The sequence below is a fragment of the Neolamprologus multifasciatus genome, chromosome 10, assembly GCF_963576455.1.
Source record: "Neolamprologus multifasciatus chromosome 10, fNeoMul1.2, whole genome shotgun sequence".
Lineage (NCBI taxonomy): Eukaryota > Metazoa > Chordata > Actinopteri > Cichliformes > Cichlidae > Neolamprologus > Neolamprologus multifasciatus.
Window position 1 is genome coordinate 23091115 of NC_140448.1, and position 18767 is coordinate 23109881.

Here is an 18767-nt window from a genome sequence, read left to right on the forward strand (position 1 = left end):
CATTTTTTCTCTTAATAAGCCAAACTATATCACTTGTAATAATGTGCATGAGGACGTTTAAATCAAAGCAGATTTAAGTTCCCCGTGTAGTGATTTGCATTAAGCAGGTGACCGAGATTTGCATTTTTATGGAGTTCCCGTGGCCTTCTTTTGCCCTTAACTCCCTTTGAACAGACCAGGCAGGAGATAGGGATGTTAATTATGGACCACAAGGACCACAATGGGAATGATCTCAATGGTTTTATTGTGTTATCCCAGATAGGTTTTTAATTGAATTATGGAACATGATGGTGGGAACTGGAGTGGAGGGGAATGCTGAACACGGCTGTCCTTAAGAAAAAGGGAAAAAAAATAAATCTAATTTACCCAATCAGTTATATTAATGAAAAGTCCATTTTCTGTTCAGAACACTGCAATCTAGTCTGATTCATGTGCAGTTGGTTTCTCAGCGGGATACAATTGGGTTTCCAGTATTCAAGGTTATGAGTATTAGCATCATAATGCAATCTCAAATCATGAGCAAAATGCAGCCCAACTTTAAAAAAAACATTATAAACAAACAAAAAAATATTCTATTAGCTTAACTTTAACTATTTTGTCATATTAAATAATGTTGCAAAAACTCAACATTGAGGGAACTTTTAGAAACCATTTACAACTGACAGCAGTAGATGAATTTCCCTACTTGTGTTTCTTTCAGTGCTTTCAGCTTAAGAGGTCTTCTTTTTGGTGACCAAAGGATATCTGGGAAACGAAGTTTAACTGAAAGTCAGATGATATGAATTTTGGAATTCTCTTACAAATCAAATATAAAGAAATAATAATACTAATAATAATAATAATACTAATAATAATAATAATAATGCCACAAATACTAACTTTATTTGTATAGCACTTCTTTCAAACACAGAGTTAAGAGTACATGTTAATACATTCAGACATTCATTCCAACATACACACGTACATGCAAATGGTTACAAACGATGGCCAAAAATGAAGGAGAAAAGATTAAGGAAACCCTAACATATAAAAATTATTAACAATTAATTCACCGAGGAATGCTGCTCCTCAGTTTGGGTGCAAACACTTCAAAAGCACGATGACCTATGGTTTTAAAATCAGAGCGAGGGAGTGTTAGGAAACCCTGGTTGGCCGATCAGGGAAGCTGGCTCCATTGATAAGGCCTTGGAAGCTCTACTGTATAAGTAGGGGTCTGTTTATGTACAGCTTTATATGTTAACAGAATTTTAAAGTGGATGCTAAAATTCACTGGAAGCTAGTGAAGTGATACAAGGATAAGTGTAATATGTAACCGTCGGTTTTTGTTAGCAGCCTGCTGACAGCATACAATCTGCCCCAAAACATAGATGTAGCCAGATACACAGGCACTGATAAACAAAAGGAATGCAGAAACACACAGAAAGATAACAGGAGTCTCTGGGACAGGACTCTCAGAGGAGAGTAGACGGGTTAAAGAAAATGGAAAACTGGAATAAACAAAACAATCTCATGACACGTTTAATAATGTCCTTTTTCTCTATTCCTCCTCTTCACTGTCTAGAATCTCATTCGCAATTCATATGACCCTTTGCTATTATTTCTGCATCTTTACACAACGTCTCCTTTCTTGTCAACAAACAAACAAACAAACAAACAATTGTCACCGTTTTCCCCCCATTCATTTTCCACCTCTCTCTACTCCAACAAGATGCCCTGAAATGCACGTGTGCATGCAAAAAGACTTTAATTATTTTCTCTCTCCTCATCATCACTTGACAACACTAGCAGCATGATAGAGAGATCACTCCTGGAGATGAGAAATGACTCAGTGCTTTAAATAAAATCAGCGACAAGATAATCAATTGAAATGCGGAGTTAAAAGAATGATAGCTGTTAATTGATTGTTACAGTTTTCATTTTAAAGCAGGTGGAGCTGACAATTAAAACAATTTACTGCAGCAAGACTAAAAGGAAAAATAGTTAATGTATTTTTTTTTTCCTTTTCAGACCACAAGAACTTCAGAAAGGTGAGCAATATTGTTAATGTGATTATATCCTCTATGATGATAGAAGGAGGAGGAGAAGGAGGAAAATGTGTTGAACTATGTAAACACAAAAACAGTTTGTTCAGTATCATCCATCTTACTGTGGAGCTAAACTGAGCATAGATTTTTGGGTGATTATCCACAATGGCAGCAGAAATCATGTTCAACTTCCAATTATATCATTATTTTGTGATATGTCCCTTTAGTCTATGTCTTTTTCAAACAATCAACAAATATGTTGTGCTAGCAGCTACTAGAAGCAGTCATTCTTCTGTTCGATCAGTTTAATCAGAATGAAACTGCTAATGGTGTGCACAGTTCACATGAAAATTCATTTACAGTTTCAAACCTTCAAAGCGGTACCTTTTTTTTTTTTAACATTTCAGAGTTTGCCATAAATATACTTTAGGTATATTAGAGCAGTGTTTCCCAACTACTGTATGTGCCGTGAGAAATGATCAGGTGTGCCATGGAAGATTATTTGGTTCAACCTGATTAGTACTCTAAGCGACCGGTGTCAGTTACGGGCAGAATATTTACATTCTCTTCCACTAGAGGGCAGTACAACTTCTTGCTCCATTTAAATGGGTTGCCAACTCCAAGTAAAACAGAAGAAGACAAAGAAGAAAACAGTCATTACACAGTCATCGCAGTGCATTGCGAGAACGCAGTGCATAATAGCAATAGATAAATATTTAAAAAGAAAAAGTAGTCAATGTCACCTGGGTCCTGGATAAGATTCTGACCCAGATGAAGGCCCTAGCATGAGTAGTGGTCAGAAGAAAGTAAAAATGGTATAATGGGGACAAACTGAGCCAATTCCACTATACCTGATGTGCAGGGAAAAATATAGTCGATATGCTTTTTGTAACGTTTTTGTTTGGTGGTGTGCCGATTTTTCTAATGTGAAATATGTGCTGTGGCGCCAAAAGGTTGGGAAACAATGTATTAGAGATTTTTTTCCTGGGAGTTTTAAAGGTAGCAGGATCTGTGGTAGAGGTGCAGGACCATTTTCACTGTACTACATTTCTAAAGCTAAGTGCACAGTAATGGCAATTCAAATGTTAAAAATGGCATCTTCTGAAGTCATATTAGTGGCCAAAATGAAGACATAAGCAAATGTCTTTATGGTATTTTCTTCAAGCTCACCTGTATGTAGGCTTACTTAAAAATATCTTGTCTTATTGAAAAGGACATGAACAGTGACAACACTAATAAATAACACAGCTACTTATATATTGTGACTTTGCTCAGTGAGCTTGGAGGTAGCAACTCCCTGCACTAAACACATGCGTCTCTGGTTTTTAGTTGGAACAAATTTTTCATGAATTATACACAGCCCAGCGGTCTCTTTAAGGCAAGACTTTGTAAAACCCAAACTATTTCCATATCACTGCAGACTACCTTTTATCTCTCTTATTTCATCATCATCAGAAAGAAGTGTTTCATACTGATAATGCTTGTGTTGTTTCAGACATAAAGCGATAAAGGAAGCGCAAGTATTGACTTTGTAATTTAAGCATATTTCATGTTGTTAAATTAATTAATTCAATAAATATCACCCACTCTGCTCTAAGCCTGTGCTGCGGGACCACACAGTGAGCAGTTTGCTATACACAAAAGAAGCAGACCATAAACAGATCCATAGCTTCTGTTTGCTCCTGTGTCACTCTCCTCAGCAAAGCTACACAATGTTATTGTAACACTGCAGAAAATTCATAAACTACACATGCATAATTACGCCTGTTTTATTTAAAGGAGCCCCTTGCAGATACACAAAACTCTATTACCTAATTGCATCAAAACACCTACACATAAATCTTTCTCTGCAGCTTTATATTAACCTACAACGCCATGCACATGCAGGAACATATAACTGAACATGTTTGATTACTGAACATGTAGTGTACACACACACACACACACACACACACGCTGATGACTCCTCTCTCCAACAGTATCATTTCTTTTGCTGACTGACTTGTTTCTTTGTGGTACAATGGTGCAGACATCCACAGAGAATAATTATGTGACTGCCAGCACTTCTGCACCTCATAATGGCTAATCTAAAGATCATTAGTAACAGTATACGCTTGACTTGTGTTATTTATTAAGCCATTCTGCTTCCTATTAAAAACTTTGGCTAGAATGTGATTGATGCAATAGGGCCTCCATGCATGCATGTGTCCAAGCAGGCTCGCTGTTAACTAATGCATGTGCGATTTCCACCAGTCAAGGATCTTACTCGCGGATGAAATTGCTTTAATGCTGAAGTCACCGGCTAATTACGAAACATCAAAATTGACTTTCAGTTGCAATAAGGTAAAAACAACTTTTCTTTGCCACGGTGGGGGCAGGTTCCTACAGCTGGCTGAACATGCTACCTTTTGGAAACATTAATAGCCCCTAAAAATGTTTAAATTGTGCCCTCTGTGCTACACGTTTCCATCCTTCACCGACCTATTCCGTTCCACCTTTTGACAATCCATTTAAAATGTTTCTGAAATATGTGCCAAAGAATTTTTTAGCGTTGTGTGTAGTGTATCAAAGTAACTGGCAGGAATAGGAAGCCTTTCAAATATCACACTATTATTCTCTGCAGTTGTAGCTATGTGACAAACATGACTGTTCCATTACTCATTATAGCACATGCTATGATTATTAAGGCTTCATTGTTCTGTGAGAATTATGTGGAGCTGCCAAATGCTGATTTGAATAAAAGAGGTATGTTAAGTAGCATAATAATAACAGATATTTGTGCTCTCGTTTCCCACTGCCAATTTAGCGTTGAGCATCGCCTAAACAAATGTAATTTATACAGTGTCTTGTTCCAGGGAAATAACCAGTTTTATAACCAGTTGTCTAGTGTGTGACTCCAAGTCAAGTTGAACTAATTTAAAAATGATGGTATGTGTAGGAAATGGCAGTGCTTCCTTAAAGAAAGTTTTATTTACCACTTAGTAATTTGCATATTTATCTATATACATTAGTAAGACAGAAGTCGATCCGAAAATTAGAAGATGGAGTGGACTGCAAAATATGCATTTTGTCTTTTTATTACTGATTAATATTATTAACATTAACACTTAATGTTAGTGATTGACACTACGTCTTAACCTAACAGTGCTACCTTCAAAAACCTCTGAAAAATAGCAAAGGTGAGGAACACAGACAGCTTTAAATTGCTTATAAGTGTACACCTTAAAAACAGTATTACCCAAAAATATCAACCGAAGAAGCTCATAAATGATCTTTTCAATGCAGTTTTTCTTCCTCTCTACCATGTGTTTTTCTGTCTGTAGAATACAACATTCTCGCCTGAGGTATTTTAACAATATAATTATAGAGAAAGGGGGCAGCAAGAGAGAGCCTACAATAACAACAGCAGTTCTCAAAAAGGTAAATGGCCAACCAAATCACCCTGACATTTCACACTGATACTCTTTCCCTGATCCATAGAGCTGCCTACTGTATGAAAGCCAATGGAGATGGATGGGTCTGCTTGTCCCTGAACAATATAGGATGCAGTCAACCATACAACTAGTGATAAAAGTCGATGTTATCACCCTCAGGGCTTTTTCCCCTGGGTGAAGCTTTGCAGTGCTGCTGCCTTTTCACATCTAAGACCACCTCAATATGCTTTTGCACCTCATATACTCTGTAAAAAAAACAAGCCTCTACCCATAAACTTTGTCTTGATGATGATGACATGAGCAAAATGTCAAAGGGTGTTTGTCAATTTCTAAATGCCAGGTAAAGCAGTCCGTTGAACCACACACTGAAGAAACGGACACACATACATCACATTGATTTGGGTTTTTACACCTTTTAAATCCTCAAAACACAGCTCAGATACATTGATGCTGTAAACACAGGATTTTACATGATAGCAATGTTCAGGTAGTTTAGTGTCTTGAAATGCATTGCTTGCTTATCTAGTAATTAAGATTTCATAAACACTAATGGACAAATGTGTTTATCAGTGAAGTGCAAAAAATGTAACCATGTCTTGCATGAACATGCATTCACATGAATCTGAAAAATAGAGTTGCACTTTCCTGAAGCAATATTTGCACTTGCCTGTAATATTGTGAGGACTGGCTTATGAATAACGACAAGACAGTAGAGCCATAGCTCCACATTATATTTTGAATATTTTTTTGCCTTCTATATTTTCTAGAATTTACAAATGTTATTTTTAAGTTTTTGTATATTCTATTTAAGCATTGTCTGCTTCTATATATCAATTCTGCTTTGTAAGGTAAGTATACCGATTTTATCTACTAGTACCAGTAAACAGTTTTTAAGGAGTAAAGTTGAAACCGTGGAAATGGTTTGTTCGGTGTGACTGTGTAGTAATGAAAAATGGTGTATATGGCTCATAGGCCCGGTAAAAGAGTCCCTTTGCAAAATTTGATCAAATGGCCTAAGAAGAACATCGAGATTACTTTTTAATTAGGAGGAATAATCACTTGTACTGATTAGCTGTGATTATTCTTTAAAACCACCAGGGGGAAAGATCAGTGAGTGTGTCTTGATGTGTCTAATCAGTCTGATCACCACACACCTATTTAACATACTACACTTGGATTGCTTTAAGCCCAATTTCTCTTTTAAATCAATCTTAGAATTTGTAAACGAGTGGTCCATTTGGTGCCATATGTGAGATAAACACTAACGAATAAGGTCGGTGCTGGAGTTTTGGCGTTGCACATAAATTACCATATTAAACTCTATGTAATCAGATTTTCAGAGGGATATGTGATTTTTACCCCCGTGGGAAGGTTAAATTCACATTTCTTACTGCAGGAGTACAAGATAGCAAGGGCATCTGGGAGCAGTAAGCCTGAGGCCGGCAGACTGCAATGTGTTGCTCAAGGACACCTGTGAGCGTTGACATGCTTTGAATAGCCATTTTCACATCCTGCAAGAAAGAGTTAGAGGCAGATTAAAGACTACTAACTACTATAGACAGTTTGATTATATTTGATTATGATATTTTGTTGCTGGGTATTTTTTTGTTCCCATTTTAAATATAAACTTATCAACTGAAACTGTCATGGTCCTGAGTCTGATGACTCAGTGTTTTGTATTTCCCTATAATATTCTATGTTCTGGTTTATTCTGGTTATGTCTTTCGTTAAGATTTGCCATTTGTTAGGTTTCTGTTCTGTGCCTGCCCTGGTCTCACTTCTCTGTGTTCCCTCTGTCTGTCCATGATGTCATAGTGTCTGTCTGTTAAGTTCAGTGTCTAGTCCGAGTCTCTGTCGTGTATTTCCAGTTTTACTTTGAAGGTCCATGTCTTATGTGAATGTGTCTAGTTTTGCTTCCCTAGTCCCGTTAGCCCTGATTTCTCCCAGCTGTATTTCCCTCCCGTCTCCTATTCGATTACTCCACTGTGTATATAAGCCCTGTGTTGCCCGAGTTTCTCATTTCGTGTCTTCAGGTCTCAGGTCTGTTTTGCTAGTTTTCCCAGTAAAGGTTATTCTTAGTTTCTGTTCATGCCCTCTCTGCCTCTGTTTGCACAATGGCTACAGACTCAAACTGTATTTCACCACAAAACTTGTAACTGTGGCTCACAACTGTGACACATGGTGTCGCTGCTTTCAGATAAAGTGATGATGCAATCCTTCGATTTCACGGCTCTCCTGATGTGTCTCCTTCATATAGGAGGACTATAAATACCTTGGAGTACACATTGACTACAGGAAGGGCCAGAGTCATCTCTATTTTTTGAGGCGACTGAGGTCCTTCAACATCTGCCAGAAAATGCTCAGGATTTTCTATGAGTCTGTTGTGGCCAATGCGATCCTCCATGCTGTTGCATGCTGGGGGAGCAGGCTGAGGGTAGCAGATGCCAACAGACTCAATAAACTAATCCGTAAGGCCAGTAATGTTGTGGGGATGGAGCTGGACTCCCTCAAGGTGGTGTCGGAGAGGAAGATGCTGTCCAAGATAAAGACAATGTTGGATAACACCTCCCACCCACTCCATGACATGCTGGTCAGTTACAGGAGCATGTTCAGTGAGAGACTGAGATTACCGAAAAGCACCACTGAATGACACAGGAAATCTTTCCTGCCTGTGGCCATCTCCCTGTACAATGCATCCACTTAACACACTGGTTACTGCTACAACTACACATGTTTCTTTTCCAGCTATTTATTAATGAGTGACTATTCTTAGTTAGCGTATTGTCTGTCTTGTTAATGTTGGTTTATAATGGAGCACTGTAACAAAAAAATAATTTCCCCCAGGGATCAATAAAGTATTCTGATTCTGATAATCGTCCTTGTGTACTCGTGTTTACATTTGCTGCATGTCTGTTCTCTAAAATCTCCTATTGACACCTCTATTAGCAAGCTAGTTCCAGGAGTGGCAGGGATGTAAAGATGAGACACTATTGTGTTAATAAAACAATTGCAATCCATAAATATTGCAATATGTACTTGAATATACATTCATATGTACATTAGATCTTTGCAATTCACTGTTGTTAGAAAACAAACAAATTCACTTTGTGTTATCCTATAAGGAGGCATTACAGCCAATGTCTCTTGTGCACTGACTTCAAAACCCAAGGCCAGGTTTGGCCCCATAGAGTGAAAGCACATCTTTCCATATCTATTGATGTAGCCAATTAAACTGCACAGCACAACACAGTAGGGAGTATGTTTGCTTCCTCGACTCTTTGAGCTCAGCTGTTTTAACCCTTTTACTCCTAACATATAGTGCATTTAATAGTGAGCAACATATTAAAACGGTGAGGTGTGCTCTGTTATTACAACCACATCTCTGAAAAATGGGATGTTTGGCATTACTAAACTGTGTGAAATATGAAAGAGCATCCAACTGATAACTAGGTATGAGGTAGCTGACTGTAACACAATACAAGGGAAATGAATACAGCGCATCTCCCTTTTCCTTGATATTTTAATGTACCAATATGGAATGACATTTTATTCAACAACTGATACATTATATGGTCGGGTATAGTCAGTATTCGGAGTGTTCATTTCGAGTGCTTGTTTTAGCAAATTCTTTTTTCATTACACGCCATGGCTAGCTGCATACCTGATATGAAACCCAATAGTAACAAAATGCTGTGCAAACAGATAGAGAAGAGCTGGAAATACAAGTATGATCAGCAGTATAATCGATTATAGACAGGGAAACAGGCCAGTCTGAAGCACCAGTGAAGCCAAACATTGCCAACATTATCAATTTAAATTACTGACTGAACCACACTGGGGCTGTGTAAAAAGAAGTTTAGTAGTGTAAAGCACAGGAAATACTGTAGCCAAGGCAAAGAAAAAACTGATTATTGACTTACAGTAAACTTTTCAATACATATTATTCTTTAAATGTATAGTAACCATTAGTTACTACCTGGTTCATACTGGTGAACAGAACTACTGATGACTGAAATCACAAACACATATATGTGTGCACATACACGTGTGTGTATGTATATATATTAGGGGTGCAACGATACTCTTATCGATATTGAACCGTTTGATACAGTGCTTTCGGTTCGGTACGCATATGTATCGAACAATATAAACATTTTAATTTATTTTATCAACTTTCCTTCTGACGGTGCTGTCTGTGTTGAGCGCTCAGTGGATCTGCGCTCGACAGTGCAGATTCACTGAGCGCAGGGCAAGCTAGCAGACAGAACCTCCCCCACCCTCATTCAGATCTGGCGTTTGGAACTATTTTGGTTTTCATGTGACGTATGACCCTGAAGGTAAGCGAGTCATGGACTAAAGTAAAACAGTATGTTGGATGTGCCACGCAATGCTCAGTTACATGGGTGGGAACTAGTGTGTTAGCGCAGTTAGCTCGTTAACGTGTTGGCCGTCCAGCCCCACGGAGATTTGCAGTGTTGTGGCGTTAACCTCATTTCAGATTAACGCTGACAGCACTAGTGGGAACACAACAAATATGACTGCACATTTACTCCGACATCATCGTAGTGCAAAGACAAGTGGAAGCAGACAAAAACAACAAGCAGCATGCCGTTAGCACATGATTCTCCTTATGGGGACCTGATATGTTTAATATGCTGCTGAGAATACAGCCCAGAAGAAGCGTATAGTATAGCTTTTATTTTGGAAAGAGACATTTCTCTGTAATAAACTCTCTTTTCTAAAGATGAGTGATTCCTCAATCAGATACAGGTCTCGCAAAATCGCTAGCGATTTTTCCAGTTGGGCTACCAAAATCTATCTCTGCCCTGCCCGTTGGCCTATCTTAGGAAGGAAAAATATATGTCAATGCTTTTGCATTCTTTCGGAAATGTAGCTGGGTAATTATGTCATTGGCATCGGTGAGCCACTGTCAATATGTGACATATTGAAATCGCGTTTGAATTTGCGCTTGTTTTTTGCTTTCACTTTGCAATCGCGTGAACTGTGTATAGAGAGCGACAGCACTGATTGGTGAGTGATGATAATTTGCGCACCAATTCCTCTGACATCATCTTATCAATCGTTAGCTTACTATGCAAACATGACAAGTGAAATCTCCCGCAGCAAGCTTAAACATGTGAGAGGTTGATCGCGCAGAGAATTGCTGAGCGTTATGTGAGTGCGTGTGTAAAAGCAGCAGGATATATATTTTAGTTCTGCTGAGCCAAATAAGACAGGTCAGGGTGAAGAAGTGACAGCCAAAGAAAAGCTTACCACAAAACGGAAAAGTTATGACAAATCAGACTATAAGGCAAAAAGAAAGTGCAGCTTTATGGTTTCATGGACAAACGAATTTCTGTGGCTGCAATATGACGAGCTACATAACCAGGGCTGCACATAAGTGGTCCGCAGGTGCGCATTCGCTGTCAAAATAAAAAACGCGCACAAGATAAGAAGTTGCAACGCGTGTTTGCGTACATAAGATTTTCAGGAGGAGGACAGTGTCACGTAAAGGAATGTTATTTTTCTGTCACTATGTTATTATTCACATGCACAATCATTATTTCATCATTACTTCATTAGTCTATCACCTATCATTATCATTATTTGGTTATCATCCTTATTAGCATGTATCATTTACCACATTCTAGATGCAATGCTTCATCATACATAGCACCAGTACAGTGGTGGGATCAGTGTAAGAAGTCAATTGAGGACATTTGTTTAGAACTCTTAAAGATGTCGAAGAAGCTCCTTTAAGCAATTACTTTGGTGTTCCTCCACCTCCAAAGAAATGTCAGCAGTCCGAACCACAAAAGAAGCGCGTATTCTCGGAAAAGTGGTTGCAGGAGGTGAGCTGGCTTCAAACAAGTGATGAATGCACAGAGATGTGGTGCAGAATGTGCTGTGAAAATTTAATAAATGACAAATTAAAAAGGCATGAACTTTTTTTTGTATCGAAAAAATATCGAACCGTGACACCAAAGTATTGAACCGAACCGTGAATTTTGTGTATCGTTGCACCCCTAATATATATATATATATATATATATATATATATATAGTTAGAAGTAACCACTCTGAACTGAACTCCTTTTGTGCTGTGCCACTTTTGTCTGCACTTGCAAGTGCTTGATTTAAGCAGTGTTGATAGGCAGTTATCCATGCAACATATCAGTCCTTGTACTGTTGATCAAACTGAAAATTGTTAGGCCTTACTGATACAAACAAGGGAAAGGATATTGTTTGGCTGCTTTTTTACTTTTTACTTTGAGAGTTTACTGGACATTTTATTGTTAATGTTCAGCATTTTTCTCCCTCTCTCTTTCTCTTATGACAACTTCAGTGTTTTTTCTTGATACACTTGAAGGAAAACATTATTCTGTACAAGTGGAAGCAAGAGAGCTACAATATGCTGATTGCAAATACTTGGTATACACCTATCAATTTAGAATGTGTGATTTACTGCCAGCTACATGGCAAGAGCAAAATTGCCCAAATTGCACATTTCATAAATCTGACAGTAATTTTGCTTGCAAACTTATTTTCTTTGCAAAGTGAGAACATTCTTATGCATATTTTTGTGAAAACGTCAATACATGATATGACAACAGATTGAATTTGAATCATTCAATGTGAATCCAGTGCATTACACTGCAAGTAGTTCACACAAACCCCTTCAATTTCTCTCATTCTTTTACTTTTGATTCTAGGACTTGATTGTAAAGTACAGCTTTCTTTGGAAAATGGTGATTCACTGTGGCTTCAAGTTCAATTGGCTGCACTGAAGCAAATCAAAACCTTTTGCAACAGTTTGGCGCCACCAAGCATTTCAGATGATCAGAGGTGAGCCACCAGTTGTGCATCATCACCAGTACCCTGGTTATTATTATTAGACCCTCTGTCATCAAGATTTTACCGTCATTACAGGCAATCCAACATCTTTAATCAAACCTTATGATTGCCGCTGATTAGAGGTGAAGCTAGCCAATCAGCTCCACTCAGAAATCAAGGTAGCCGAGATGCCTTCCTTGACCTCAAATATATTCTCCATCTTAACGCAGGAAGGAAAAAAAAACACTCATATTTTCCACACAGGGGATGTTTCAGAGAAGTGGTAACAGCAGTCAGCCTCATATGTCCTTCAAGCCAGAAATGAGGAGAGGAACTTGGATAAGAGTGAGTTAGTGGCAGACAGAATAAGAGTAACTCTGACAGAGTGGGAGAAAGACAGTGACAGTGACAACAAAAGTAATTAATGAAAACAATGCCCGAATTCCCTGATGCGCTTGAATTGTCCACTCTCCTGATACTTACCTGCATTTCTATGCTGTGCATGTGCTCTCCAGCTGCTATCAAGGCTAAATATATATCACTTATCAAGCTAACTGATTTCTCTCGAGAGGTAGTGAGAGAGCGAGCAAGAATAAAAAGGGACAAGAAATACTGGCACAGGTATGATTGCTTGCCAAGAAAAATGGCATCTATCAACTCTAGCTGAGTTCAGTGTTCATTCACAGTTGGATTCCAGCCATGCATATACAGAGGAGGAAAGGGAGACGATAGCTGCGCTTGTTGTCATGTGTCCTCCTCCATCCACCATCCGTGATTCTATAAAACATTGTATTTTGCACATTATTCAGTGCTGATTCTATTGTCGCAATCACTCATAATTGTTGCAGATTCAGTGGAAGTTTGTCTTTTCGTTCATGAAGCTCATTTGGTTCTGAAGCTGTTATTTTTATTGGAACCTTTATTGGAGCATTTGCATATCTCTGACAGATGTGGAATTATATAAACACTAGCAGGCTCTTGATTTTAACACACTCAAAAGTTAAATTAACATTGATGACTCCGTAGTCTAACAGAACTCTTGCTGCGCTGATCAATGCCAGTGGTGAGAGCCTGAGGCATAGCGTGTGTGTGCATAGGTATGTGTGTTACAACAGGCACACGGAGGCAGCATGAGCGTGCAAACAAACACTTTGCGGCATACGTCTCTTCCTGTGCTGCGTGCCACTCCATTACTGTAGCTGCAGAGCAGTGACTGGTCTCTGGCTCCTCTCCAGGCGTGAGTAGTCTGACTGCACAGGCATCACCCTGCTCTACCCATCATAGCTCAGCATGGCACAGCAGGACTTAGCAACACTGCAGGGCCTTAAAGGAAAGCATACTTGTGCAAGAATCCAGTGAGAAAAATCCAAGTGTAAGTCTGGCTTCAGCCTCTAAATCATAGGTGCCCATGGTTGACCTTTTGTAGCTGTCTCTCTCTCTCTGTCTTTATATTGGCATATATGTGCAACATCCAGATACAGACAAACTGGTGTTGGCCAATCAACTGGTTATAGTAGTGGTGATCAACCAGAGCAAAATGGCTGCATAGATACATGTAACTATATAGAGTGATAGCAACATCAGGAAGAAGGAACACAAGCTCAAGAGAAGGGTGAGAGAAGAGCTCGAGAAGATGTTGAGGGTGACGGCAACAGTGGTCCCTGTGATGACTGAGCTCTCAGGGCAATGATCCCAGTAAAGAAATGGGCAAAAAACGAGATTGTCTTTGTATAAATGCATATAAAGTCACCTACCAAAGTTCATGTGAAAGCCACAGTAATATTTCTATAAAGAAGCACAAATAAGGTGCATAGATACCAGAAATTTAGCAAGGACCCCACTTCCACCTGGCTATCAAAGTGGTTGCCAGTTTTTATGGCTTAATCAGGAACTACCATCATGAAGAGGGGAAAACAAACACTGGGAGGGAATTGAAGGAATGGAAATTATGCTTGTATTCTCTCCACACTAAATTCTTAAGGGATGAGGGAATGAATTAAGAGCAGTGGGGTGTCAGGTATATCTGTCTGGGAGCTGTAATGGTTTGCAAACCTCATAAAAAGGGCATTGTAACAGATTTTTGCCTTTGCTTGGACTGGCTCCCATTTGTATATATGTTGAAATAAACAGACTTCTGTAAGTACCACAAGGGGTGCCACCTTTCTTCCACTACTATGGTAGGGAGTTGTTGAAGTTGGAGATAGAGTGGGTTTTCCACTAATCAGAAGTAGTATTAATTGGATTGTCTATGAATCCAAAGCTTGAAGGTTTAATCCCTGGCTCTCCTGGTCTGCATGCCAAAGTATCCTCGGGCAAGATGCTGAAACCAACATCGCCCCTGACACCTTTCTGACTGTGAGTGTGCATGAATGTTAGTGACAGAAAAAGCCCTTGTGTGAATCTTGTGAGTGAATAAGACCTGTAGTAAGAAAATGTGTTCAATGCTCAAATATAGTAGAAAAATCATGCGGCAGTTCCCCAAAGACATCGTAGAGTGATGCAAGGACCTGTTCCTAGTCTGACGTAGCTTCATTCAGAATTAGTCACACACACACACAAACACACACAACTTTCTTCCAAGATTTTAGGCCGTTTGTTACTATTTTCTCTCCACAACTTCAATTAGATGGGTCTGGGGGCTGATTGCCCATCTGGGGTTATTGTTGTCTGGGCCAGGGAGTATAGAGTGTGTATGGGGACAGTGAGTGTGTGTATGGCTGACAGGGGGGGAAAAATAAATTAAAAAATTAAACATTACACTTATCCCCTATCTCTCCTCTATCAGTTTGATTACCTCTAAACCCTCCATATAAGTCTTATGAAGAGTAATGAAAAAAAAATGGGAGTCAGTGCTTTGGAAGTAGTGCACTGTGATTGAGCTAGGCTGAAGTTACCTTTGGGCGCTGGAGGAACCATACTTCATTCATTCTCCTCGCCTGGAAGAGTCACTATAAACTTCAGAGAGTCTTTAAGGCGCCTTTGGGGGTTAACCTCAGAGTTAGGTGAGAGTATGTTATGGACCAAATCCAATAGAGATCAATACAGCTTAGCGATAGAGCTGAAGCAAGCAGTGTGCTATTCTTTTTTCTCATCTGCAGCCAGGCCGCCACAATCAACACTAAACCAAGCAAGGGGTTTTTAAAAGTGCACTTAAGCTAATGGAGTCATGTCATGGATTCAAATGTGCTGGCCCTCTGTGTTTTTTTATTACATAATTTAACTAAATTAAAAGAGTCATTAACAGATTTTTTAACCAAGTGTTGATAGCCTTAATTGTTCTTGAGGGAGATTTCGAGTATACATTCACCTTTGAACAACAGCAAGTGCAGGCCTTTAACTTTAGTAAGAGAGTTTAACAGTGGAAACCCAGATCTTTATATAAATAGATTAGTTTAATACATTTCAGAAGAAGGCGGCAAACCGCATTGATTTCTAAACATCAGTGTAACACCTTTGGAATAACTTGAAACGTGCATCAGTGTATGTCCCCATTACTGCTCTCTTCTTCTGTTTCAATAGCATTTTTACAATTGTGTGTGAAACTGGAGATTTTCAGCTGTCACAGTATTTACATATTGAAGTTTGGTATTGACATTTCTGATTTCTCATGATCACATAACATCATGCATCAGCAATTCACTGGAACTCCCTTAACTTGTGCTAGAAGGAGAACCAAGAGAAGGTCAGCTGTTTGAAGGCACTCAAACAATAAGTTGAATTTGTTTGCTGTAGTTTGTGACTTATGTGATTTAAGTAGCTGTTAGAAAAGTCCACTTGATATAGTTTTCTCTGGCAGCCTTTTAATCCTTGATTTATTTATTTAATTTTCAGGGTTAGATATGCTGTTCTTTATTCAAAACTTGGTAATTATTTAATTTCAAGATCCACCTTGAGAAAACCTCACACTTAAGAAGTGTGCTGTTGCAAAGAGAAAGAAAGAACTGTATTCAAATGTGTTTCTACATTGGTATTCCTTTCAAAAATAATGAATTGCCACGACTCAGATGGAAGACATGCAATTCCATACTAGCGACCACAGGTTACTGTTTGTATAGTGAGGCTAAAAAGCCTCATGAATACCAAGTATGACGACAGCACAGATCTGAATGTAGACATATCCGGTAATCGTTGATAAGAATGGCTTTCCTATAATAAAAAAGGTTTTCTTTTTACTAAATGCAAATAACAGAAGATGACAAATGTTATTCCATAATCTTCCAGGGCTTAGTACACTACTATCTTATTTCTCTAGGCAAATATTTGAAGTATTTATTGAAAGATAATGTTACTTTTCTGCAATCCTTTTTGTGAGACATGCAGTGGGGCACAACTCCATAATTCTCTGTTCTCCGAAAAAACACTGAGATACGCTATTAATGATACATGAATGTAATTACATTTCTCAGAGCATTTTGCCTAATATGCCAAATGAATGGGGAAGGAGAATGATGAGAACACAGCAGGCATTAATTAGTCTCATCCATGAGCAAAAGAGCTTCTATTTTGCAGAGCGGCGATGTTATTGCTTCAAGTTGACACAAGTTCAGATTGATGCAAATGAATTACTTCAAATGCATTTTGGCTGTCTGATTTAATAGGACAAAATTTAATGTGTTTTCCCAGTGCAGAAAAAAGGAGGGATTATTAAGTAATTTGACTCTCTCACACGTTGGATGGAACATAGACTGTAGAAACCAGTATTTCTTTTGAACTGAAGGGTTTTTGTGAGTCTGTGGTGACAGAAAGCCATCATCAATGAATGTCAAAAAACAAACTAATCCTGTTAAATTGTGGAGATTGTTCTACAAAGGCTGGACAATAACCAGAAAGGCACACTTGCTCTGAAAGGAACGTGTAAGTAGTCTATCAATATACAATCAGTGCATTTGTGCCCCGAGTCCCAACATAAGATGCTGAAACTGCTGACTGCTTTCATGATCTGATCTCATCACCAGCCCTGATAAGATCTACATGAGGTCTACATGAGTTGAAAAAAAAAAAAATTAAAATTCCAAATAATTAGGCCCAAGTTACACAGACTTGGAGATTTATCAGCATACGTCTGGCAACCACTGATCATGAGGGACAATTGCAGTGGACCACTGGTTGCTTGAGGTTGCTGAAGTGGCACAAAAAAAAAAAAAAAAGTGTATACACTGCAATATAACTCTGTGATTGCTTTGGTCCGTGTCACGAGTTTGTGCGGATGATGTAAATCAGGTGTGGGGGAACTCCAGGCCTCAACGGCCAGTTTCCTGAAGGTTTTAGATGCGTCCTTGACCCAACACAGCTGATTTAAATGGCTAAATTACCTCCTTACCTTGTCTTGAAGCTGTCCAGAGGCCTGGTAATGAACTAATCATTTAATTCAGGTGTGTGATATCTAAAACCTGCAGGACACCGGCCAATGAAGGCTGGAGTTCCCCAACCCTGATAAACTTGTAAACTACACACCAAGCAGCGGTGAGACTGAAGTCCCATGCTAACCAGAAACAGGACCTTTTGCTTTCAAAGTAAAAGTTGTGCATTTTGAATTGTGTTGGTTGCAGTCGTAAGGCACAATGTTTAATTTCAAAGGCAAACGTTGTCCATTTTTAGTTTGGATCACACGTTTTCTACCTTCACTACAGAGTAAGTGAGGGTTTTTAGACAAGTCCGCAGTTATATGCAAATTATGGGCTACCATGGCCATCCTCTGCGACCAAAGCACATTGACAGATTACTTAGATTCTAGGGTAGAAATAATTCCAGTTTGTTGGGGTTTTTTTTGTTTGTTTTTGCCTTTTTGCATTTAAGATGTTTTATAAATTGTTGTATTTGATGTGCTTTTCACTTAGCTGCAACACTGAGTGAAAGGCTGCCAATAAAATCTTCATTTCCTGAAGACAGACGCCATAGTGCACATGGCTCAGAAATTAGAGCAATGATCTATGGCTTAAGTGAGTGTGGTTACCTCCTCCTTAACTGCAGTACAGCAGAGGATAAATTATTTGTTTCTATTTTGGCTACTAGTGATGACTGCACAAGCCTGTTAAAGACAAATAAAACATAAACCAGTAGTCTATAAAACCAAGTAAGAGACACATTGCAGTTCTCCAGCATGGTTTTCCATTCATCAGTAATGTCTGTTGACATCATTTTCCAAACAGCTGGGCAAAGGACACACACAGACACGTACACACGCATGCACACTCGCGTACACATGCAGATGGTAAAAAGAAATCAAATTTTCCAGGATCCTTAAACCTTTTACAAAGAGCAAAAAGACTGCAACCCAAAGTCTAATCAGTCAGGAGTTTAAATATTTCATATTTCCTAAAAGTAATTTATTGTCATGAGGCTAAACATCGTAGCTTTATACAGGTTAACATTTCTAAAAACAGGCTAAATAATGAAACTAAACATTAGTAAAAGTCTGAGACAAAAAGAGGGTAAACAGTTTAAGACAGTGTTTTTTGAGTGTGTGAAAGTCTTC

The 18767-nt window shown here is 38.7% G+C and overlaps 1 protein-coding gene and 1 long non-coding RNA gene across 2 annotated transcripts in view; one reads left to right on the plus strand and one right to left on the minus strand.

Annotated features, from left to right (window-relative positions):
• fstl4 (follistatin-like 4) overlaps positions 1–18767 on the minus strand; it is a 214188-nt gene that overhangs the window by 154320 nt on the left and 41101 nt on the right.
• On the plus strand, positions 9509–11516 carry LOC146510253 (uncharacterized). Its single transcript, XR_014876523.1, has 2 exons — positions 9509–10959; positions 11174–11516. It is a non-coding gene; the product is annotated as an uncharacterized LOC146510253 (long non-coding RNA).